We start from the raw sequence: 25,469 nt of genomic DNA, 5'->3' as shown, positions 1-25,469 counted from the left end.
GACCAGATTCTTTGCTTGAGAACGTCCACTCCGATCCTGGTTGCAGCAGGCCAGGAGGAAGGTGCCGGAAGAATTATGTACAGCCTTCAGGGATCTTGTTTATCTCCCTGAAACAGGGAATGCCTTGGCAAAGGAACTGAGGCGCGCCGTGTGAGGCAGGCCAGAGAGAGCGGGGTTTTTATTCATAGGCACCCCGTTTCTTAGTTCACACTTTTTAGCAGTCTTGTTAGCAACGGCGACGATGCCACCGGCAGCCATCGCTTGCGTTCTTGCTCGGTCCCCGAATGTCCAGAGCCTGTGCTGCCCTGTGTCTCAGCTCTCCCTCCTCCCCTGCCCCCAATCCCCCACCCCGTTCTAGCAGGCAGGTAGAAGAGGAATCGCCGTGCCTTGCGGGTCAGGGTGCTGAGGCCCAAAGAGGTCGCCCAGCGGCACCCAGGGCCGCGCCTGCTCCGGCTCTAGTGTCCTGGGCAAGCCACTACAGACAGTGGCTCCCCACTTTCTGGAATCCAGCGGCTATTTGGGGTGTTCCAGAAAAGTAAAGACTGTGGCAGGTACAGATAGTTTGCTCAAAAACAAAAACAAAAACAAAAGCAAAAAAGGCAACAGAGAAAAAGAAAAACCAAGCTTCTCTCTGAGGGTCTCAGTTCCCTTCCCTGCATCTTTCCCCCCTCCCATTGAATTATTTAACGATTGCATATTGTTCCCAAGTGCCTGGGCAGGTTTGTTTGTATTTTATTATTATTGCAAGGAGTGTTTCCTGCGTGATATTAGGAGGAGTGGTCGTACAAGTACACTCAGCAGCCCGGCCAGGGGTCCTCGCTGAAGCTGGGTTGTTTTGTGATGGTGTGTTACCAGAAGTCACATTCCCAGGCAGCTGGTGAGCAGGGAGGCCTTGACACCTGCTGACCTGGGCGGCCACACCTGCTCATCTGTGTGCTCATCCGTGAACTCACCGAGCACCTCCCCGCTCAGCCTCTCTCCCAGGGGCTCACAGTGTCTCATGGCAGACGTGGACAACCCAGAGAATGTTCACAATGGCCGGCCCTTGGCCCATACCGGCCTTGACAGAGCTTTTACAGACCATGGTGACATGAGAAAAAAGAAGGAGGAGTTTTTCCTAGAGCTAATATTGTTATTTTAAAGAACATCCATTACTTGTTCTTCCTTTTCTCCTCCCCTTCCTACTCATCATATCCTCTTTAAAATTAAATCGCAGTGATAGAAGATGTTAGGATTTGTTTGTTCATTTTATTTTGTTCTTTAATGTCCTTATATGAGAAAATAAAATATGACCACTTACCCTGGCATTCTGATTCCTTTTTGGTATTGTGTGCAGGAGTCTGGGCACTACCGTTACTGGTGATGTTCCAGAAGCTAGTGAGAGGTCCGTGGGGCCTAGGGAGGAGGTGGTCAGACCTGCCGGCTATGATCAGGGAGGATCTGGGCAAACAGGGACATCTGAGCTGAGCCATGGAAGGCAAAGTGAGGGGGTGCTCACCAGGGAGCAGGAGTTCCGAGAGGAAGGTTGCTGAGCAGAGACAGGCAGAGCTGAGATGCTCTTTAGAACACTGCCTGCCAGCTTGAGGAGTCCAGGCAAGGAAGGGGGAGGCCAGCCAGCGGTGCGGGGAGCCGGGAGGCCATATGGGTAAAGTGAAGGATTTTGAACAAAGTGCCTTTGGCCCTGGAGGGCCTCAAAAGCCTTTGAGCACAGTGACATGATCAGCTTTTCATTTAAGGAGCTCACTCTGGAGGAAAGGTGCTGGCAGGAACGGGAGGGAGCAGGCCTGGGAGTGAAGGAGCCTGCCTGAGGTCCAGGGCAGAGATGACAAGGCCAGACAGGGGCACGTGCCAATGGGGCAGAGAGGCTGGCGCAGCAAGGAGAACCTTCAGGACTTGAGACTGACTGGGTGCAAGGGGCCGTGCAAACCTTGAGTCTAGGGTCGTTCCTGATTTTTCCAGCTTGGGGGACCTGCAGAGGGGAATGTTAATATTAATACTAATGCAAATATCAATACTAATAATAGCGATGGCTGACATTTACTGAGCTCTCCTGTGTACTAAGCACCTGCTGAGCGCCATACCTATACAGAAGGCTTACAGAGAGAAAGCAGTCTTCTCGGGGTCTGAATCTCAGGGTCTCTTTCCCAGTCACATCTGCAGTGCACCTTCTGGGACACTGACCCTGTTTAAGGGGAAGGTGGTGAGTCTGAGTTTGAACCTGTGGGCCACCCAGGTGGAGACGTGCAGTCTGGAGCTGAGGGGCACAGCAGGGATGAGGTCGGGATTTGGGGTTACTGCCCACAGGAGGTGGTTGACGCTGTAGGAGGGATGAAATTGCCTGGAAATGGTGCCTGGAAAGACGTTTTTTGGCCAACAGACAGAAGTGGGAGCCGTCCTGCCCTTCCAGCCCCTTGGCCTCTCTCCCTAGCTGACTTGAGTGTTTGCTTGTGTGTTTTGTGGGCTCATTGAAATGAGGAAAGGGGAGAATGCAGGGTTTTCTTTCCCTTTTGTTTGTCCCCCCCACCCCGCCCCGAGCTTTTTATTACGGATGGCTTCAGGTACAAACCACAGGAGGATGAGATAAACAGCATCTGTGAAGCCAGTGCTCATGTTCAGCAGTTACCAAACACGCACCTGCCCCCTTCCCGACCGACCTGCTAGAATGCAGACCCCCGCATCCAGGCCTTCTCCACTCTGTGTCTCCTGCTGTCTGCTTCAGCCACCGTGAGCTGGCAGATCCTCAGCATGTCTCGAGCTCTGGTGCGTGTCCTGGGTTCACAGCTGCGCCTCCTTGGGCCGGTCACAGTGTAACCGGGTGACTGTGCCAAGTCCATGAGCACCCACTGTATACTGTGCGTCAGGGGCCTGGGCCACATGCTCCGTAGGACAGAGGACAGTATGGCGTTCAAGGAGAACGTGTGTGTCCCTCATAAAAGAGACCGCAGAGAGCTCCCTTGCCCCTTCTGCTGTGTGAACGTGCAGGGAGAAGACAGGCTTTCTGGAAACCGGAAGTGGCCCTTCACTAGACCCGGAATCTGCCAGGGCCTTCATCTTGGACTTCCCAGCCTCCAGCACCGTGAGGAATCAATGTTCATTGTTTAAGCCACATGGTCTATGGTATTTGTTATAGCCGTCCCAATGGAGTATGACACAGGCCATTTGTAATTCACCCCAGTCAGGTCAAAGGAAAACCCTGGTTCCCTCACCCTGTGTTGAAACTCTAAGCTTATACTTGCTTCCTGGAGGTTTGGTTGTGTTTTACTTTTTGCTATTGCCCTTCTGGATGGACCTTCTGGATCTTTTTTGGAGCAGAGCTTTTTCTGCCATGGAGGCCTAGAACGCTAATTGCGGGTTGTGGGTTTTGCAGACCTGGCTGGTGGTGAGGGGCACGGTCTCATGGCACACCACCTTGTCTCCTCCAGTCTGCTGGCATCCACTCTTGCGCCGAGCTACAGACCCCTCCATTGGAACAAAATTTCCCAGAATCCCAGTGTATAAAATTGGTAGAAGGGAACCCTCCTGGCTAGATGGTGGTGGGGATCCAGAGCCCTGCCTAGTGGGGCCACACTATGTCAGTGCCCGCTTTGAGGGGCCTCCTGTGGAACACAGGTTGAAATTCCCAGTTGGACTCCTCACCCTCAAGGCCCCACCTGGGAGTGAGACTGTCCATGTCTCTCCCCGATGAACCTACAACTGAGGGTGCTCATCTTATCTCGTGCTTAGATGGGCAGAATGGCACAGAGCGCAAGAGAGATGGCTCAGGTGTGCCCTCCCCCAGGGGTGGGGGAGGCCGCCATGGCAACAGCGGGCTGGTTCATGGAAGAGTGAAACCCATGAAGAGGACAGGGGCAGGGCGGAGTGGCGCGTGTGTGTGCTGTGACCAAACAGAGCAAACCCATCCGTCCTGCATGGCCCGTGGGCGGGCTCCGAGGCCGAGGAGGGGTGTGATGCTGCCCCACAAGTTAACTGCACTCATGATCACTGGATGGGCTTTTAGGTCCATGCATCTACCGGCCGCGTGGAAAAAAAACATTCAAGGCACTTGAGGAGTATCCGGGGCCCTGGCGAGGCTTTGCCACCACAGCTGAAAAGAAAGGCCACTCCCCCAGGGTCCCAAGGTAGATCCAGATGTGTTAACACAGAGTCTGATGACAAAGCCCAAGTTTGGAAATTTGTGTTTCTTCTTGCACATGTGAAGTTTCTGTTGTTCTGTAAATAGTAATTAAAACTAGACAACAATGCCACGTTTTAATTTATTTATTTCAGCAGACTGCATCGGCGGCCTCCTAGTAAAATTCCTTTGTCCTCTAGTATGCTCTCTGTTAACAGCACTTCTCCACACACCGCCCCGCCCCACCCCGTGCACTCTTATGTCCATGCTGTTTCTAGAGAATGTGGAGAATTTAGTGTGGCTGTGCTTTCTGGATGGGGTAGTGCATACTTTGAGGTGAGGCGTTTCCCGAGCTGTGGAAAATTAAAGCATTGTCTTCACAGTTAGAAAGCTTCCTCCTCCAACAAGCCTCTTCCAGCCATTCCGGTCACCGACCCTCTGTCCCCTAAGAAATCCTCAAGCAAGGCAGACGGATAGTGCGATCAAAAGTGCCTGGTTCTGGGCAGGGCTCTCAGAATGATTTATAAATGAATACTCTTTTCTGCTCCCCGCCACCTCAGGGGCCCTTCCCCTCCCCTTGCATGGTTTCATTAGCCCTCACTTCTCCAAGTATATTGCTGGAAGTTTCCTTGTCGGTGCTACGACCCCAGGTGACTCAGGGATGCCTGCTGCCACATCATCCTTGGTGTCCCCACCTCCCAGGCCTCATGAAGTCATGGGTAAGTGCCTAGTCAGGCTGGCTCCAAGCTCATCTCCCCCCATCTGCTGTCAGTGTGCCCTTGAGTTGGGTACTTCAACTCTCGCAGCTGCTGCTTCCAAATCTGCAAAATGGGGGTGCTATAAACATTTGGCTACTTGAGATGATGTTTGTGAAGAGTTTAGGGTTTTGCCTGGCACGTCGTGAGCCTCAGGAGTGGAAAGCCCAGTCCATGTGTGTCGTCCCTGGCATGTCGTTTGTGGTCACAAAGTTGCTGATTTAAGAATAAAGTTCTGGGAGTGCCTGGGTGGCTCAGTCGGTTAAGCGCCTGACTCTTGATTTCAGCTCAGCTCATGATCTCACAGTGCGTGAGTTCGAGCTCTATGCTGTCAAGGCAGAGCCAGCTTAGGATTCCCTCTCTCTCCCTCTCTCTCTGCCCCTCGCCTGGTGGTGCTCGCTCACACACTCTCTCAAAATAAAGAAACATTTAAATGAAATAAAATAAAATAAAATTTTGTGTGCTCTGTTGTTATGCAGAAGAATCCAGCACATTCTTTTGCCTATTTGAGAGCAACAGGAATGGAATCTTGACAGGGACTCCCGTCCAGGATTCTCTGTGATTTCAGATAAGACGCACCCCATGGGTTCCCCAACAGTGCAATGCATCCCTTGGCCCAGATGACCTCTGTGAGCCCTTCCTGGCCTGACAGTTCCTAAAATACGAGTATCTGGAGCCTGAGCAGGGCATAGGGGTGGGCCCTCATCAGCAGCTGGTTGGGGAAGGCAAGTCAGCCCAGGGTTTCCTGGAAAGCTCTGAGATGGGAGCAGGGTGGGGTGGGGGGTGGTGGTGGTCACCCCTTCCTCTGTGCTTGCTTAATAAGCTCCACTTTTGGGCTTTGAAGAGCAAGGCTGCCGATTCCTGTGCCCACCACGCAGGGATGCCTGGCCTAGCATCCCCGTCTGCTGCTGTTCAGGGGAAGGGTCTTGACAGAATCTGTGAAAATGCCCCTCTAACCTGAGAGGCAGCTGGTAAAGGGTGTGCCTGGCACACAGCACAAGCCCTAGGATGGAGGCTGCGTGGCAGGGTCGGGAAGCCTGGTTGTCATGTCAACAGATGGGCTGGAAATAGCGAGGGGCGGGTTCCCATATGGTGCCTGTCGTGACCATACCACCCGCTCCTTCCATCGCACGGCTGGGCTGGCCTAGGCTTTTAGAGGAGTGGAAGTGGGGGACTCAGGAGGATATCCCCCTCTCATTGCCTCAGGAAGGACCAGATGGGGCAGGGACTGTCCTGGGGTCTCCAGTGTTATTTAATGTGAAGCCCCAGAAAGGAGCTCATAGACCAGTGTCTTCCCTCAAGGCCACCATGACTCCTTTCGTCCCCGCCTTGGGTGCCCAGCAAGCATTCCCTCAGCACCTCGTGTGTGCCAGGGCCACAGGGGACCTGAGGAAAGTAAACTGACTAGAATCGGCCCAAGGTCAATTGGCTAGTAAGTGGGAGATTTGCAACCAGGCATCTGGCTGCAGAGTAGGACCCTAGACTGTTATGCTCCAGAGGTACAGGATATAGCCCTGTCCTTAGAGAGCCACACTCCAGGGGCTGCCCTGGGCCATTACATTTTGGAGGGTGCTGGAGTATCTCACCCAGTAGAGGCTTCCAGAATGAAGCAAGATGTGCTGGGCTTGGCCAGGCACAGAGGATGTGGGATGTCTGTTATGGGGAAACCACATGCGGTCTAAGGAGTTGGGGTCTGGTGCCGCGTGAGGGGAGCACAGTGTCTCGGGCAACAGGGTCTGCCCCAGCCTGCTCGGTGACTTGCCGTGTGCCCTTGGTGACTTCCTGCCCTTCCCTCCACTCCAGTTTCCTCACGAATAGACGGTAGCTGGGCAAGGAGGCCTCCAGCCTGCTGACTGCACATGAGTCCATCCTCCAGACAAGAGGACATTTTGTGTCCCTGTGTATTCATTATGGTGTTCCATGTTTATTTCTCTTTAGTTTCTTTGGTGCATTTGAAAAACACTTTCCTGGCCCTGCAGAGAACAAAGGCATGCGTTCTCTTTCCATACCTAGGCTCAGGGATTAAGGACGAATGGATTTCTCTCCCATTTTAAGATTAGAAAACTGAGGCCCAGGAGAGGCCATGAGACCGGTCCTGGCAAGATATTATCACGTTCCTGCTTGTTTGGTTCAAATTGTGGGAAAATATACATAATATCAAATTTACCGTTGGAGCCATTTTTAAGTGTGCAGTTCGGCAGCATTAAGTTCATTCACACTCTTGTGCATTCATCGTTGCCATCCGTCGCCAGAACACCTCATCTGCCAGACCGAAACTCTGTACCTATTAAACTCTAGCCCCCCATGCCCCCCTCCCCAGCCCCTGGGACACACCACTCTACTTTCTGTCTCCATGAATTTGACTCCACTACATCCCTCATCTAAGTGAATCATGCAATATTTATCCTTTTTATCTGCCTCATTTCACTTCTTGCTTGCTTTTTTTTTAATTTCAAGAACTGCATTCAAATAATATATATATTTTTAAGGCTCAGGAAGGATCTGTTAGACCTAAAAAGAAAACAAAGTAAGAATTTCACAGCAAGGTTGCTACTTGGGGAAAAAATAATCATATTTTTTTCTGCATGAAAATGAATAAGCCCTAAAAAATCCTCCTGTTCTCTTTGCAGGATTTATGAAGGTAATTTTTCTTTGCCCTCCACCTGGGAAAGGGCCCAGGAGGCCAGGACGGGTGTTTAAGAAGCAGAGTCCTGGGGAGGGGGCACTGTGGAGGCCATAGGCAGCCTTACTTTTTACCCTGTGTCTGGGCTGGGTGGGGGTCCTCTCATGGTTAGAACTGGGCCCAGTTTTAGGGGGTGGTTCTGACAGGACCCGCTCTAGAGACACCACACTACTGCCTGTAAGAATCCTCCCAGAACCCTGGAGCTTGGAGATCCTAGAGGCTGTCCCAGGACCAGGATCCTGAAGCCCAGAGACAGGAGGGGCCGAGTCCAAGGTCACCCAGCAAACAGCAAACAAATAGGAGCCCAGGGCTTCAGTCCCAGGACAGGCTCGGCCCTAGGATTGGGCGCCCTTCAACGTACATGGACTTCCAGCCCCTCCCCATCTGAATGCATTATCCTGAATGCATTATCCCCATCTAGCCTGACCTGCCCTCTGCCATGTGAGGGAGGGAGGCCCATTAGACCTGTTTTACAAGAAACTCAGAAGAGTGGAGTCCTGCCTGGCAGGCACCAGGCAGGAGTTGGCAGAGGAAGATGGAAACTGGGTGACAGCTTCTGGTTCATCTCCTTTTGTACCCCGGGTCCTGGGTCCAGGGCTCAAAGATCCTTCCTCCAGCTCAGCGGTTTTCCCGCCTATGTTTCCATCACCTCCTGTGCTTTTCTGCCTCTAGCAGGTCACACTAACCTGGGGTGAAACCATCTAGAGGATTCTCGATCCCTCAGATTCTGGGATTCTGAGTGGCTGTTTTCAGTGGCCAGGCTTGGATGCTTCTGGAGTTGGAGGGGAACTATTACCAAGTTATTCTGGTTCTTAGTTGCTTTGACCTTCAGTAGTACATTAGGAACCATAGCAGTGGGGCTGGTTTAATGATAATTAAGATTACTGTTACTAACTCCCCATGATGCTCTCCAGGGTCTGCCGTCCACTGCCCTCCCGCCATGCTGGCCTCCCTTGCTTCCTGTGACACCTCCATCCTGCACAGCCTCTCACCTTCTCTGCACTCCCCGCACTCTCTTCCGGGTATCAGTCATTGCTGATAGGGAATCTAACAGTTCACTCCCCCCCACCACCACCCTGCACAACCTGTCCCCCCACTTAATTTTTCCATTTAGCACTCATCACCGTATAACACATTTTTACCTATCGCTGCATTATTGAATGTTTACTAACATTTTACTTATCCTACTTATTTATCCTCTCCTTCCCCGACTGGAATGGCTGGAATGGAAGCTCCCAGAGGGTGGGGATTTCAGTCCCTGCTGTGTCCCCACCACCTGTCACAGTGCCTGACACATATTAGGTGCTCGTGAAATTCATGTAGAGCGAATGAGTGAATGAACGCTGTTCTTGATGCGGGCCACCCTCCTCCACCCTCTCCATCTGGCTATTTTCTCCTCATGTTTCAAGATTCAGCGTAAGTGCCTCGTCCTGCAGGAAACCTACCCTGACTGCTGGTGCTGGTTCAGTGGCCTTTTCTGGGCCCCACACTGCAGCTCTTTTCACAGCATGCTTTCCCATCCCCTGCCGTGTTTGCTCCCTGGCTTCTCTCTCATCCCACTAGCCTGTGGCTTTTAAAAATGGGCTCTGACTTGTTTCCCTCTGTTTTCCCATTGCCTGGCATAGAGCTTGGCTTGCAGGAGATGCTTAGTAAATACCTGATGCCACAAACTGAATATACACAATATTGATAACTAGCTAAGGGCTCCGTCCCATCTAGTCCTTATAAGTGCGCTAGGGTTAGGCCTTCTCAGCACTGCTTGTCTGTTTCACAAAGGAGGGAGGTGCAGGGGTGTGAGCTCCCACCCAGGTTGCAGTGGGCTGCCCTCTGAGGACCTGGACCCACCCCTGGCCTTCCAGAGGCTGCTACTCTTGGAGCTTTGTCAGCCACTTGGTCAAAGGTCTTGCAAAGGGGCTTCTTCAGAGTGGATCATACTCCTAAATGCACCTGATCCCTAACTGCTGCCCCAAGATCTACGGGAGCCTTTCCTGGAGCCCCAGTCCTCAAATGAATCCCCCTTTTTGGAGCCTCCCCCAACCTCCATCAGCACTTCTTCCTGGGTCCTACTCTTCAAAAGAATTTCTTCTCCCGGAGAAGTTGTTCGTGGTATCTGTTTTCTGATCTGTCTTTCCAGTTAGGCTTCGTGCTGAAACCCCTTTACGTGCTTTCTAGGCAGGGAGAAGCTTCACATCCTTCAGGGTCCAGGCATGGCCCCAGGCACTGCAGTCTGGGTGGACAGTGCCACGGGGACTTGGAGACCACTGAGCAGGACCTCAGCCATGGGGAAGATGGGGGGGGCGGGGCAGGCAAGGATCGGGTCCTGGGGATGCAGACCTAGGAAAGTGTGTTAGGACTTCAGACTTGGAGAAGCTAGGGTACAGGAACAAGGGTTGAGATGGGGACACAGCTGGGCCCAAGGCTGCCTGTACAAGTAGGACCCCCGAAGTCAACTTCCATATGAGGTCAGCACCGCACCTGTGGGGTCAGGTGGCCACCCGGAGGGGAGCTGGGGAAGCTGGTCCAGAGTATCAAGGTGCTGGGAAAAACCACCTCCTGAAAGGAGCCCAGAAGACAGGTGCCTGCAACAGAGGTGGAAAGGTGTATGACGGGACTGGGGAACTAGAAAGTCCCTGAGTAGAGTCCCCTGGTCACTGTGGTGTGTGACAGAGGCCCAGCCTCCATCCATCAGGCGGGGGAGTGACCGCCCTGTCCCCAGCTGGAGGACAGGAGAGGCACATAATTAACTCTGAGTGAGCGGCTGCTGACGGAGAACGAACCTCCTGAGTGATGAGTGTGGCTGTGGGCTGAGGGGGTGACAAGCCCATCAGGTCTGCAGTCACCACTCACCTCCGAGCAGGCGTCTAGTGAAGGTTTGAGCACAGGCAGGAAGCTGTGTCAGCCCGCAGACCCCTGGGGGTGCTGGGGGGACAGCTCTGGACTGTGTCCCAGGAAATGACTGTCAGGTCCCAGGGAGAGTCGGTGGGGTGGGCAATCGGCCAGCCCCTAATCTGCATCTGTCCAGCACTGGACTCAGCAGTGTCCCCAGGCAGTGTCCCCAGGGCCCCGCATCCCCTCCTGGCTTCTCCGCCTCACTTCCCAGTGGCCCAGGATGCGTAGGACCTTGGAGGAAAGCTAGGACTCCCCTCTCCCTCTGAGGCTTCCCTTCCTCTGCTTTCTGCATCTGACCCTTCCCTCCTCCTGTCTTACTGCCAGGTCTTTGTCTCCCACCTAGACCCCCACTCTGGCCTCATTTTACCCAGCCCTTTGCCCAGCCTCTCTGCCTTCGCATCGCCCCTCAGGTGACAGGAAGGGTTGTCCTCCCGGCTCGGCTCTGGTGACGTCATTATCAGGTTAAGCCCTTTTAACAACGCCCCCGGGTTTAATAGGTACGGAGCTTTTGTGTTTGACATGATGAAAACATTCTGGAAATAGATACTGATGATGGTCACACCACATTGTGGGTGCACTTAATGCCACTGAATTGTACAATTAAAAACAATTAAGATGGTTAAAAACAAAACAAAACAAAACAAAACAAAAGCTCCATGGGTCCCCCAGAATAGGTTGCAACCCTGTGTGTGGGTGCTCAAGTGCCCTTTCCGGTCCACCTCTCATTTTTTTCGTTCGCCCGTGGACGCGCCAACCCGGAGAACCATTCGCTATTCCCAAGACTTACTCCACTTTTCCCGTCTCCTTGTCTGTGCCCAGGGAATTTCGGTATTAGAGTCTTTTACTAATTTACTCCTTTACTCAGTGAAGTAATTCTTTCTACAGCCACCTCCTGCAGGCTTCTGCCTGAACACCCCTAGTGACAGGCAGCCCGCTGTGCTACCAGGCAATTTACCCCATTTCTGGACGGCTCGGAGAGTAAAAGACAGAGGCTGTATGGCCTGGGTTTGAGTCCTGGGGTCAGGACTTAACTAGTCATGTGACCTCAAGCTTTTCAGTTAAGCTCCCTGAATTTGTATTTTCTCCTCTGTTCAATGAGGGGTAGTGTCGGTATCCATTTTACAGGGTCATTGCAAATATTCAATGAGGTCTATTATGAATAGTAAATGAGATGGTACATATGAAGAATTTAGCATAGTGCCTGGCACATAGGTCAATGCCAAAGAAACGTTAGTGTGATATGTATAAATTGAACCAAAATCTGGCCTTGAGCACCAACCAAAACACATACTGTTAGGGCAAGAAGGAATCAGAGATGAAGCGTGGCAGTCATTTGTAGGTTCCCTGACACCTAGGTCCCCTCTCCTGCTGGCCAGGTTGCACTTTGGGTCCCTGGGACTTTCCTGGGTCAAGTCTGATCAGTGAGTTCCATTTAATTGCTGGTTGAGCGTCTCCAGAATTGTCTTTTTCCTTCTCCTTTGGCAAATGGCAGCATTTAAGATGGCGGTTGTTCCATGAGTTTGGACCCCTGAGTTACTATGACACATCGAGCTCCCCTCGCTGAGAGAGAAATCAATATTTCTGGAGTGTCCCATTGAGATTTGGGGGTGTTCCATTGGGAATTGGGCATGTGTGTTGCCACCGCACAGCCTAACCTCTCCTGACGGATAAATCTGCTAACTCACCCTTCTCATCTTACAAGTGAAGCCCGGTGAGGAGGAGGTCACAGGGCCAGACAGTGGGAGGCCTGGCCTCACCTTGTACAGGACTGGATCCTGTACTTGACAGAACTGGGTTTCTTCTTTCTTTCATTCCTTTCCTCATTGGTCTTCCCCATCCCTGGGTCCTGTTAAGGGGGCTGTTGAGATGGATCCATTTGACTGGGTCCTGTCGCTGTCATGTGCTGGTCAAACCCAAGTCTCAGAGCCCCTTAGTTAAGGGGCCTGACAAGTGAGCTCTGCTCTGGGCACGTTTTTCCCAGGGGTGCTGGACCAGGTTGCTCATCAGGCCTCACATCTGGACTGTGGTCCCTGCCTCCTAGCTGACCTCCTCTTCCCCCTGCCACCTCCCTCCCCGGGCCTCCTTCCTCTACACCAGCCTCCAGAGGCATTTGTGTGAAACCAGCTTCCATCTCGGCACTCCCCTGATTAAAGAAAGTGCTTCCTGCTGCCCAAAGGGAAGAAATCCCTCCCTGCCTGCTGCCCAGCTATCTGAGCGTCCCTAGGGCACTGGCCCACCCATCTGCCACATCCCCTCTGCACCCTGTGCTCCTGCCCCAGAAGCAAAGACTCCATTTCTCCCGTATGCCTGGCACTTTCCTGTTGCCAGGCCTTTGCTCCTGCCGGATCTCAGCCTGCTGTGCCTCCCTGTCACCTCTGTCTCTTCCACACTTTCAAGGCTCAGCTTGACTGCACCTCTTCCAAGAAGTCTGGGCAGAATATGTCAGTGTGACTTCAATATTCCTTCCTTTTTTGGGTGACTTGTGTGTCTCCTGTGGTTCCCACTTTTATCTGGCCTTGTGTTACAGCTTTTTGTTTCAGCCTTCTCTCACGCTCCCTGATGGCTGAGGCCGTCCCCAGCACCTACCCCAGGACCTGGCTCTTCATCACCCCCCATGAGTATGATCGGAGGAAACCCGTGCCCTGTAACTGATCCAACTCTGCTGTGGCCCGCACCACGTTTTCCCAAATTGTTTCTGTGTCTCCAGCGGTCTCTAAACTGTAAGTCCCTGAGGGCGGGGGCCGTGTCTTCACCCCCTCACACCTTCCACCTCCCTCGGCAAATGTGGAGCCAGGGCGCCCCTCAGAGAAGCGTATTGTGGAGGCACTTGTGGGGTGGAGAGGGGCAGCAGTGGCTCGGTGGCACACAGCTGGTGTGCAGTCCCTCTTCAGCAGGTGATCTGGGCCCCCATCCCCAGGGGAAGTGCTGAGAACTTGGGATATTTGTGCACACCTGTGGAAAGGAACATCGCCATCACCACTGCCTCCTGACAGGCAGCCTGCCTGTGTTTTGCGTTTGTGACCCTGACTTTTAAAAATGTCACACCTGCATATGCGGGGGCCCCTATCGCCAGCTAACCACGAAACGCAGTCTGTAGCCACCCGTCTGAAAAACATGTGGTAATTTGCGTAGATGGCTTTACCCACGCAGGGGAGAGACGTGTGCTGTGGCCCCATCATCCTCAAATAACACAGTCTGCAGCTGGCCAAGAATCCAGAGTGACAACTTCAGAGAGAATACAGAAATGCCAGTGTTTCTCAGTATCCAGGATGGACAGTCTGGCTCTCTGGAGGCTTTTAGAAGCAGATGGTCTGTCCATCACCCTGAGGAAAGGGTGTGAAAAACTCAAGATGGCTGGACTTAATAAGCTCTTTGGGACGGAGATACGGATATGACTACTTTTTATTTCAGGTTGTAGCCATCCACAGGGATTGCACCCACCGCACAGCATAATGTTGTCCAGCCGATACGTTTTAAACACCTGTTTGGATCCAGGCCCTTTGCTGGGCACGGGGGACAGAGGGGACCAGGACAGCCCAGTGCAGCAAATCTGAGCTGTTTCTGCTTACGTCCTTCCAATTCTGGTTTTGTTTTTTCTTTTTTTTCAACATTTATTTATTTTTGGGACAGAGAGAGACAGAGCATGAACGGGGGAGGGGCAGAGAGAGAGAAGGAGACACAGAATCGGAAACAGGCTCCAGGCTCTGAGCCATCAGCCCAGAGCCCGACGCGGGGCTCGAACTCCCGGACCGCGAGATCGTGACCTGGCTGAAGTCGGACGCTCAACCGACTGCGCCACCCAGGCGCCCCTTTCCAATTCTGGTTTGACATCAGTGGCCTGCATGATAGGGGAAATATTTAAATGCACAGCACGCTTTCTTTCTGCCTTTTCCTGTCGTCTTTTTCTCTCTTTAAAGTTTCACCTTTTTCTAATAGTTTTCCAGGTGTTTTGATTTCTTACATTTCAACATTTTTGCAGCAGGTGGTTAGAACAAATGGCTATTGGTCGATGCTGTCTAATTGCAGTAACAAACACCCTGTGTTCCGGTACTTTCATATATTAAGGCGATTTCTTGCTCATGTCATAGTCAAGTGTGGGTCGGGGGGTGTGTTGGTTGGGCACTCTGGGAAGCAGGTGCCCAGATGGAGTTGGAGGTGCACTGGGAAAGGTGCAGCGGGGAGGGAGCAGAGAAAGGCAGGACGGATCTTCTGACTGTGGGCAGGTCTGACTCCCTGTCAGGCTGGGGTTTTTGGGGGGAAGGAAGCAGGGTGGGTGGGAAGAGGCACAGGCAACATTTGCCTCTCTGAGAAAGTCCCACCCAGACCAGAGGCTCAAAGCTTGCCTGCTGTTGAGTCTTGTGCTGGCCAGAAACGGTGAGCCCCTGCCCCCCCTCCATGCTCAGTCAAGGGTTGGGTTGCCTGGCAGGAGTGAGAAATATCCCGAAGGCATGGTTCCCAGAGGCTGTCAGCTCTTGAGACTGCCCTCCTGCTGACGGTTTCTCTTGAAGTAGCAGTCCTACTTGGCCTCGGGGTGGGCCCCAGGGACTCAGGGTTGGGGGAGCCCTACCACTTATAGGTCCTTGGAGTCTCCCCACTCACACTGTGGGTAGAACAGAGAGCACAGAGTGCCCACGGAATGGTTTCATAGGCCAAGCACATGCATTGGCCAAAGCTCAGTAGTCACACCTGGTTGCGAAGGAGGCTGCAGAATGTCACGTGGCTGTGTGCCCAGGGAGAAAAACAGAACACAGATCCCTTGGAGCAGGGATTCAGAGCCCGTATCCCAACTCTGCCTCTTACTGGCCGTGCAAACTTTGTGCAAATTTCTCACCTCTCTGACCCTCAGTTTGTTTCCTCATTTGTTAAAATATGAACAATAAAAGGACATACTTCATAGGGTTGTTGTGCAGATTAAGTGAGTTAATACATTTAAAGAAATTAGAATCGTACCTGGTACAAACAGTAAAAAAAAAAAAAAAAATTGCTGTGTTATTATTATTACTCTCATTGCTTCCAAATTTAAAATTTCAGTACACATTTTTTTAAAATGTTTATTTATTTTTGAGAGAGAGAGTGAGACAGAGCATGAGCGGGGGAGGGCCAGAAAGAGGGAGACACAGAATGAGAAGCAAGCTCCAGGCTCTGAGCTGTCAGCACAGAGCCTGATGCGGGGCTCAAACCATGGACTGTGAGAACATGACCTGAGCCAAAGTCAGACGCCCAACCGACTGAGCCACCCAGGTGCCCCAGTAAACATTTCTTGAGTATCTACTCTGTTCAAGGAATTTTATATGTCACAGGAACTTAGTTGCTTTTCCTAGCACTTAATACATGCTCAGAAAATGTCTAAATGAGTTCATTTCGTTGGAAAAACAATACAGTGTGTGTTTAATTCAGTTGGCCATGGTGCTGGGCTAATTTTAAACATGATTTAGCAATAAGAAATGTAAAGTCCTGTTTCTCAGCTCAGTAAGTCGACCACAGAAGAACAGAAGGAGAGATTTACAATGGTTGAGAAAGCATGCTGGGTGTGAGAAGCCTACCTATTTAAAAACGACCTTCCGTCTTTATAAAAATAATATATGCATTAAAAATTTTTTCAAGTTAACAAATAAGTACAAAGGAGAGTTACAAAAAATCATTCAAAATTTCACCATTTTTAACATTAGATGAGTCTCCTTCCAGACACCTCTCCATGCATATGTTATATGGAGGGGAGATGGACAGAAATCATTTTATAAAATGAGATCATTATTACATGCTATTTAAAACTGATGTTAAGTTTTATTTATTTGAATGTTACAGAAAAAAAGGAAATGTAAAGTATAAACAATTACTCCACATTAGACAATTTTTCCTTCATTATAGAAAATCCTTGTTTCTAAAATATCAAGGGTAATAAAAACAGTGAAAAACAATGAGGAGAGTCCTGGCTTTTAAACTCCAGTTTTCTATTTTCTTTTCTTTCCTTTATTAATTTTGTCTATTTATTTATTTTGAGAGAGAGAGAGCACAAGCAGGGCAAGGGCAAAGAGAGAGAATCCCAAGCAGGCTCTGCATTATCAGCATAGAGCCCGACATGGGGCTCAAACCCATGAACTGTGAGATCATCCCTTGAGCCGAGATCAAGAGTCAGATGCTTACCCAACTGAGCCATCCAGGTGCCCCTCCTGTTTTTAATTTTATTTATTTATTTAAAAAATTTTTTTAATGTTTATTTATTTTTGAGAGAGACAGAGACAGGATGCGAGTGGGTTAGGGGCAGAGAGAGAGGGAGACACAGAATCTGAAACAGGCTCCAGGCTCTGAGCAGTCAGCACAGAGCCCGATGTGGGGCTCGAACTCACAAGCTGTGAGATCATGACCTGCGCTGAAGTCGGACGCTCAACCGACTGAGTCACCCAGGCGCCCCTCCTGTTTTCAATTTTAGATAGTATAGATTAAAGTTTTCCTGTGGAAGAAGAGGAAATTTGTGACTCTTTTTTCCTTCCTCCTCTTTCTGAGTTTTATGTTACATTAGTGTCTTCACATTGTGGGTTGTTTCATGTGAAATGGGTCCAACGCACACGATTGCTCCTTTTTAGTCACAAGCCTCTGTTCCTGAGATTTGTGTTTTTTGAGTCGTATTTGGTTGGCTGCATTTATCATCTAGTAGTCTTTTTCTTCTCCCCCCACCCCCCCAAGAAAGTTTCAAAGGTGTTTTGTTACCAAGATTATGTCTGCTGGTTTAGTAGTTTTTACTGACAGTAAACTCTGTGTGAAATAGGTGCCACATACAAGGAATGCATTTTAAGGTTGCATTAATAGAAGTCCATGCTCAGAATGAGGGAGGTGATCATTTCATTCAGTTTGGTATTGCGTCTAGGCATGCTCTGAACAAATCAGTAAAGAAAAGACAACCCAATAGAAAAATAGGCAGTCACTGGTCCAAAAGAAGAAACAGAAACACCTATGAACGTATGAAAAGATGGCTTATCCTCTTTAAAAAGCAGGATCATACAAATTGAATTGACATCAGATACTCACAGGGTAGGCAAAAATTACAGTTGGTAGGGGTGTGGAGTAGTGAGACCGACAGTGGGAGTGTAAATGGATAAAACCACTTTGAAAAGATGTGGGAGATGCTGTGCTTTCACGACGCCATTTCCAGGTTCAGACCCTGCAGGAGCCCTGCGTGTGTGCCGCGTAGAGAAATGTGCAGCCGTCTTACTTACAACAGCAGCCACACAGAATCCTGGAGACAACCCACGTGTCCGTCAACAGGGCAACGAACAAATAAGCCATGGCATAGTCCTACCGTGGAGTGCTACACAGCCCTGAAAATGAATGAGCTGCAGCTCTGTTCAACAACACACATCTCACAAACGTTAACATGAAGCCATAAAGAGGTTTTCAGTTCAAGGTTCAGGCAAAATGTACAGCACGATTCTACATATGTGTATGAGTGTGTGTGTGTGTATATATATATATATATATATATATATATATATTCAAAAACAAGTAAACTTACGTGATATAGCATTTAGAAAATGTAGACATGTAATTTAATTATAAAGAGGGGCGCCTGGGTGCCTCAGTCGGTTAACCGTCTGACTCGTGATTGATTTCAGCTCAGGTTGTGATCCCAGGGTTGTGGGATCAAGCCCTGGATTGGGCTCTGTGCTGAGCGTGGAGCCTGCTTGGGATTCTCTGTCCCTCAGTCCCCCTCCCCCACTTGCACACTGTCTCTCTCTCTCTCTCTCAAATAAATAAATAAATAAATAAATAAATACATACATACATAAATAAATAACAATTAAGAAAAGCAAAGAAGGATAAATCCAGAGTAGGGGTGCTCCCTGGGTGAAGGCGGGGGGGGGGGGGGGATACGTGGGATGGCCACACACAGGCTTCCACATAAGCTGGGTGTTGGGTATATGGCATGTTCATTTTCTGTTTTTCATACTTTACTTAAGTTATATGTATAAGGTATATTCTTTTTTGCAAGTGAAATATCTCGCAGTCACATGTTCTTATTTAAAATAAAAACAGTGCTCACCTTCTATGTGACCTCGGGCAAGTTACTTAGCTACTCTGAACCTCAGTTTCCTTCTCTGTAAGGGTGGAAATAATAATTGTTTCTGCCTTATAATAATATTGTAACAAACAGGATAATTTACACCACGTTCTTAGTACGAGGCCTAATACATAGTGAGTGCCTGGTGGGTGTCAGCTATGTGACTTTTCTGTACAGGGCAGATGGAGGTGTTTGCGGGGGCGGGGGGGTGCATCCTAGAAGTATCTGTCCTCTGAAGCCTTTCCAGAGGATGACCACAGATGGAAAGGGTGTGGAATCATATCATAAAAGGATGATTAGAAGAGTGAAGGGTCATTTGGCTTGAAAGCATGTCATGGAGTCAAGTCAGGCTGGCTGAGTTTAGGTATCTGAAGGGCTCTCATGGGAATGGAAGACTGTACGTATTCTAACAAGTTCCAGAGCAGGGGTGTGCAAACTATGGCCCGTGGCCCAAATCTGCCTGCTGCCTGTTTTGGTAAATACAGTTTTATTGGATTGCAGCCACACTCATTTGTTTATGTATTGTCTGTGGCTGCTTTTGTGCTACAGAGGGTTGACGAGTCGCAAATATGGTCCACAAAGCCCAAGATGTTTACTGCCTGGCCCTTTACAGGAAAGGTTCGCTGACCTTTGTTCTAGAATGAGAACTTGGAAAGGAAATGCGAAAGGAGGGTGATTTCAAAAACGACATAAGAACTTTCTAAGAAGCAGAGCTGGCCAATGACAAAGTAACTCCCTGGTGAGGTAGTGAGACCCCTGCCACTGGAGGGGTTTAAACAGATGCTGACCACTCCTGGAGTGGGAGACACAGAGGGGGACTTTGTAGCTGGGGCAGGTTGGACACATCAGTTTTTAAATTCTTCTTCAATTCTGAAATTCTGTACAGAGTAAATTCTCAGTTTCAAATTGGTTGTTATTAACTGTGACATTTCCCTGGCATTTTTACATTTTAGCGCTTGGCAACATTTGCTTTGAAATTTTTAAGTCAAAAAAGTATTTTAATTCTTTAAAAATGAGATTTAAATGAAAATGGAATGTAGTCCAGAGTTCTACTTTTTCATTAAAAAAATGGATTTTCGTGGCTTTTGGGTCCATTCCCATTTATAGGTGCTGAATTTTAAGAGCCTGTATGTGCCAATTATGATTTCTCTGTGACAAGTCTGTCCTTCCCAGGAAGGAGGAGCCATTGGAAATGAAACCAGGGAAAGGAGTTTGGGGTCAATGAGCATGAGCTGCTGTAGAGTTGGAGTCCGCGGAGGGCCAAGAGGAAACATACTGGAGAGGAAAGGGGAGTGGGGGGTGGGGGGAAGCAACAGTTACAGAGGGCCTACTGTGTACCAGAGCCCATGTCCAAGTGGCAAAACGGCAGACCAGAGACCGGCCCATCCATAAGCTTTGAACCGTTGCGAGAGAATGTGAGCCGTGAAGGAATTGTCTCCCCTGTGTGCGGGTCAAGGTTGGCCATGCCAACCGTCAGAATGCCCTCTAGAGGCGGGTGGGTGGGAAGGTTCTAATCGGGGAGGTGGGGAAGTTGGAGAACAGGATAAAGCCCATAGCTTTCTTTCAGAGCACGAGAACCCCCTTATAGGGGCTCTGAGAGCAATTCATCAAAAGCCAAATCGCTCAAAGACAACTTGCCATAAACAATTTCTCAGAATGATAGTTTTGCCCAGTGACTGGCTCACTAAAAGCCGTCTGACAGACACCTTAAATGGGGGGCATAGAAAAGCTTTGGCATTTCCCTGGCTCATGCAGGGGCGGGTCCGAAGTCTGCAAGAAGAGGACGATAATAAACAGGCATTAGGGGAGCATCTCCAAGGGCAGCCTTGAGGAAGGACTGAAATGTGAAATGTAGGTGAAATTGACTTTCACCTGAGCTGGAACGACAAATCCTTGTGAAATGGCCATGTGAAGTGTCTGCAAGGAGTCCTTCAGGAAACTCAAACTTAGAGAAATTCCCCCAGTGATTTGGTGAATTGATTCTCAGGCAAACTGGCGTGCAATGGATTAACTTCCAGGGAGTGTGTTCGAGTGACTGGCTCAGCCAGTATCGCCTCACAGTCCTCTCAGGACATTCACCTGCCCTTCTCCAGGCCGAAGCCAAAAATCACATGTGGGCGAGGACCTCCGGAGTCGTCCGCTTCATGGTTTTCAGGCATTTTATGCTACTAGCAATGGAATCCCCTTTTTCAGATTATTACGTGGGACCTTGATGCTGAATATAGAACAGATAGAAGAAGAGCTGCTGGGAGCCCAGGAACCCCCTCGCTGGCTCCAAAACTTCTCTGCCGGGTCCTAGGCAGGCGCCTGAGGGCCTCCAGGTCGACAACCTCCAGTCTGGTTCATCCACAGAGACTCAGCTTTGGTCAGCTGGAAAGTCCCTCTAGTTAGGACACTATTCGTATCAGGCAAGAAGTTACGGTATCAGAATGAGGATGACAGAGGGGCATCTGAGTGGCTCAGTCTGTTAAGTGTCCAACTTCAGCTCAGGTCATAATCTCATGGTTCGTGGGTTCAAGCCCAGCGTGGGGCTGTGCTGACAGCTCAGAGCCTGGAGCCTGCTTCAGATTCTGCGTCTCCCTCTCCCTCTCTCTGCCCCTCCCCTGCTCGTGCTCTGTCTCTCTCTCTCTCTCTCTGTCTCAAAAATAAAATAAAAAAAAGAAAAGAAATGAGGATGAGGGAGAGTAACATCTAAAATGGGACAGGTATGCCATGTGATTTTTATTTGGTAGTCACTTTAAAAGTACTCTCTTTAGGGGAGCTGGGGAAGTGTGCTTCGTGCCCCGTAGGTGGTTTATTCTGCCTCAGGTCCAGAGCACTAATCAGGAGGAGACCTGGGTTTGGAGCGTTATTCTGAGGGAAATGGTCCTTTCTAGAATACTGCTAGCTTTAACATCACCGCTGCCTGTTGAGCTGAGTTCTCCAGATTGTTGAGGAAGCTCTAAACCAGGAATCCTGAAATCCTTCCCCTAATCCTGACAGGGCAGTGAAAAACCCCTTCCCTCCTCTAGTCCTTGGGGTCTGCATCTGAAAATGAAGGTACAGGGCTAGCTAGATTAGCGATGCCCATGTGTTTGGATTTCACACACCAGTAAAAGCTGAAGAAGCAGAGTGGGGAGGGGGACGTGGAAGAGAAACTTCCATTAAAAAAAAAAAAAAAACACTTTGGGGCACCTGGGTGGCTCAGTCAGTTAAGCGTCTGACTTTGGCTTAGGTCATGATCTCACGGTTCGTGAGTTCAAGCCCCGTGTCAGGCTCTTTGCTGACAGCTAAGAGCCTGGAGCCTGCTTCGGATTCTGTGTCACCCCCCCTTCTCTGCCCCTTCCTTGCTTGCACTCTGTCTCTCTCTCAAAAATAAATAAACAATAAAAAAAATAATAAACACTTTATTTTGTCACATTAGGATATTAAAAACAAAACCATTCGGGACACCTGGGTGGCTCATTTGGTTAAACACCCGACTTCGGCTCAGGTCATGATCTCGTCCTATGTGAGTTTGAACCCCTCATCGGACTCTGTGCTGTCAGCACAGAGCCTGCTTCAGATCCTCTGTCCCTCTCTCTCTCTCTTTTTCTCTGACCCTCCTCCACTCATGTCCTCTCCCTCTCTCTCTCAAAAATAAATAGACATTAAAGAAAACAGAAATTCATTTTAAAAAAACCATTCTACTATCTATAATTTTATAACAGAAAAACATTTCAACACTGTACAGACTCTGAAGCATCTTATCTACAAATTAAGGATAGCTTTTGAAATGAAATACATTTAGCTTTAAAGAAAACCTCACTATATTATTCTTGCTTTTCTCATTCTACTTCACCGTGTTAGTTTTCCATTGCTGCTATAACAGATGACCACAGATTTAGTGGTTTACTCCACAGCCATGCATTGGCTCACACAGTCCACGGGCCAGAAGTCCAGGTACTGCATGATTCGGTTGGGTCCTCTGCTCAAGGCTTCACAAGGTCAAAATCAAGGTGTCTCCTGGGCAGGGTTCTTAACTGGAGGCTCCACTGGGGAAGATCCAGTTCCTTTGGATTGCAGGACTGAGGCCCCCATTTTCTTAACATGTGGCCCCGTTCACCTTCAAGCCAACAGGTGCACTGAATTTATCCCATGCTTGGAGTCTCTGATTTCACTCCTTCTACCAACAAATGAGACCTCTGCTTTTTGGGACTCGTGTGATTACATTGACCACCTGGATAATGCTTCAAAGTCAGCAGATAAGAAACCTTAGTTATATCTGCAAAGTCCTTTTTCATGTAACATAACATATTCGTGAGCGTAAGATCAAGGGGCACGGATCGCGGGGGCCAAAATTCCACCTTTCACACCCAGCCTGGTGAAAATGGAGTAGGATAAACATTTGTAAACATTAGAAGATTCTTCCAGTTAAAATACTGGTTGTCAAATATTCTCCTGCTCTTGAGTCGACATTCAGGGTGTGTATTTGTGAGAAGTCAGGACATCATCGTTATTACAGAGTCTTGCACAGACAAGGTACCAGGGAAATGTTTGCAGAGCGAACAAGTATTAATAAGTTCATTGTTGCTCATATTGTTTTAATGCAACTTTGATTATAAATCTTGTGGCACTGTATTATCATTGTCACTAGCTACAGATTAGGAAACAAGCTAAAATCATTACAAGAATGTATTAAAATGGGAAATGATTCAGTAAATCATGGTAGAAACAATTAAAACATGAACTGCTCTGTTATATCGGCTGTGTTCCGTGCAGGGTGGGAAGTGTTGCTTTCAATCAAGGAACAAGGACAATTAATAGAGGGCCCCAAGAAGCAATAAGAACTTAATCTTTCTTCTTTCCCTCTCTCCTTCCTTCCCATCTTTCATTTTCTCCTTCTCTCTTTCTTTCTTAGCAAAAAAAAAAAAAAATTTAATGCGGTCCATTTTTAAATTAAATTTAAATTAAAAAATGGAATTATTCCCCAGATCTCTGCAAGCTGCAATTCTCAGCCTTGCCCAGGGCCTTTTGCCTTCCCCCCACCACCCATCCCCACACCCTGCCCTCCCCCGGGTGCTTAGGGCCTGCTGGGCCCTACCCCTCCCCTGCACAGCCACTGTGCCCCATGTGACATGGCCTCCCCCTGCTGTCTCACCGCCTCTGCTGGACAGTGGGCTCTCTGAGGCCAGCCACCGCTCACACTCGGGTTTCCAGCCCTGTCAGCACCCGCTGTGGGTCAGAATCTCTCAAATGAAAAGGGAGGAGTAAGTACTGAGCCACTCTGGTCCCACATTATGATCACTTAAGGGGAAGGGAGAGGGAGCAGAAAGGAAGAGGAGGACCCAGAATGGAGAGGAAGACAAAAGTAAGAGGTGAGACATGGGCATAGAAGGAGAGGAGAGAGAGCAGCTACAGGGAGGATGTCAGAGGGCTCCTTCAGGCATGCAACAGATTCTTGCTGTCCCTTACTGAGCTCTGGGGAGAGAGCTGTGAAAACAGTGACAAAAATCCTTGCTTTCGGAGGCTTACCTTCTAGTTGGGAGGTCAGTCAATATACAGGCATCAAAAAACAGGATGATTTCAGATAATGTTAGGAACTGCCTTAGGGCAATAAATAGGGTGGCATGTTAGGGAGTGACTGGAGGTGGGGGACATTTTGGATGGGGGACAGCGATGAGGAGGTAACAGCTATGCCAAGTCCTAGATGATGAGAAGGAGTGAACCATGCCGAGAAACAAGTGAATATTGTTCCCGGCAGAGAAAACAGCAAGTGCAAAGGCCCTGAGGCAGGAAGGAAATTGCTCTCCGTTTCAAGGAACAGAAAGGAGGCTGACGAGCTGTACTTGATGAGCAAGGGAGAGAGATGGAGGAAAATCGGGTCAGAGTGGGAGGCAAGGCTGAACCTAGTGGCTTCTTGTGTCCATTATGATAGGAGGGGTTCACACCCTGGCCCCAAACTTGTAAATAAGACAAAGTAGCTGTTATATAACCAGTTAGCCTAACACTTAGAGCGTTTTCTAGCAGCCCTGTCTAAGAGCCATCTGACTGGTGGAACTTAAGACCCAGACGCTTACAATTCTCTGAAACCGACAAGATGTGCTAGTCTTCGGTGATTTTCTTTTCTGTCCACAACGGTTATCGTTTTATTGTCCTGTAGGACATTAACTGGTTTTCTATCTAATTTGGCAATCTTACCTTATTTCTTATTTTTCCATTCGCCATAAAAATCCCTGTCTCTCAAATTTTCTCTTGAGTCCACTTTGCCACACTGCAGATCCCCTTATTAATGAGTTAAATAAAAGGTTGACATATACCCACCATCAATTTTCATAAGAATGATGTTTTTAACCTTTTGAGAATTATATTCTGCTACGAGGTTGGGTTTTAAGTGCACGGAAAGCAGGACAGTCAGAAGGACTGGTTTATGTTTAACAAAGAAGCCTCAGACGGCTGGGTGGTGAGCAGGCTTAGCCGGGCCCCAGGGGAAGCAAAGAGCCCGGCTAGGTGCCAGTGCCTCTGTGCAGGGAAGAGACAAATGACAGAGGTAGAGGTGGAAGTGAGTCCTCACCTACTCCCGACATTTGAGGACATTTGTCCTTGTTCGTTTCCACGCTGGATCCCTGGGATCTGTTTTAGTGGCCAGTTTTCGTCTCTGGTGTGTGAGCTCCTTGGCAGGAGCTGTGTCCAGCTTTTGTGTGACCTAAGCATCCAGCCCTGGACTGGACATAGCAGTGCTTGGCAAGGGTTTGCCGAGCGAATTCTCCTCTTCAGATCCTCCTCCTCCTCCTCTTCCCTTTCTTTCTCCCCTTCTTCCTCCTCCCCTTCTTCCTTCTTTTTTTATTGTGATAAAATATGCATAGCATAAAATTTACCATTTTAACCATTTTTAAGAGTACAGTTCAGTGGCATTAAGTACTTTCAATTGTCGTGAAACCGTCACCACCGTCCGTCTCCCGAATGTTTCCATCATCCCAAACTGAGACTCTGTCCCCCTTAAACATGAGCGCCCCC

At 49.3% G+C, this 25,469-nt stretch overlaps 1 protein-coding gene across 1 annotated transcript in view; it reads left to right on the top strand.

The window, feature by feature from the left end:
- The window catches only part of GABBR2 (gamma-aminobutyric acid type B receptor subunit 2), a 349,107-nt gene that overhangs the window by 84,327 nt on the left and 239,311 nt on the right, over positions 1 to 25,469 (top strand). The gene's annotated exons all lie outside the window — the stretch shown is intronic.

Source organism: Puma concolor, chromosome D4 (assembly GCF_028749965.1).
Source record: "Puma concolor isolate L17-30 chromosome D4, mPumCon1.1.hap2, whole genome shotgun sequence".
Classification (NCBI taxonomy): Eukaryota; Metazoa; Chordata; class Mammalia; order Carnivora; family Felidae; genus Puma; species Puma concolor.
Note: the sequence above shows the minus strand (reverse complement) of the source record. Positions and strands in the feature narration are given on the sequence as shown.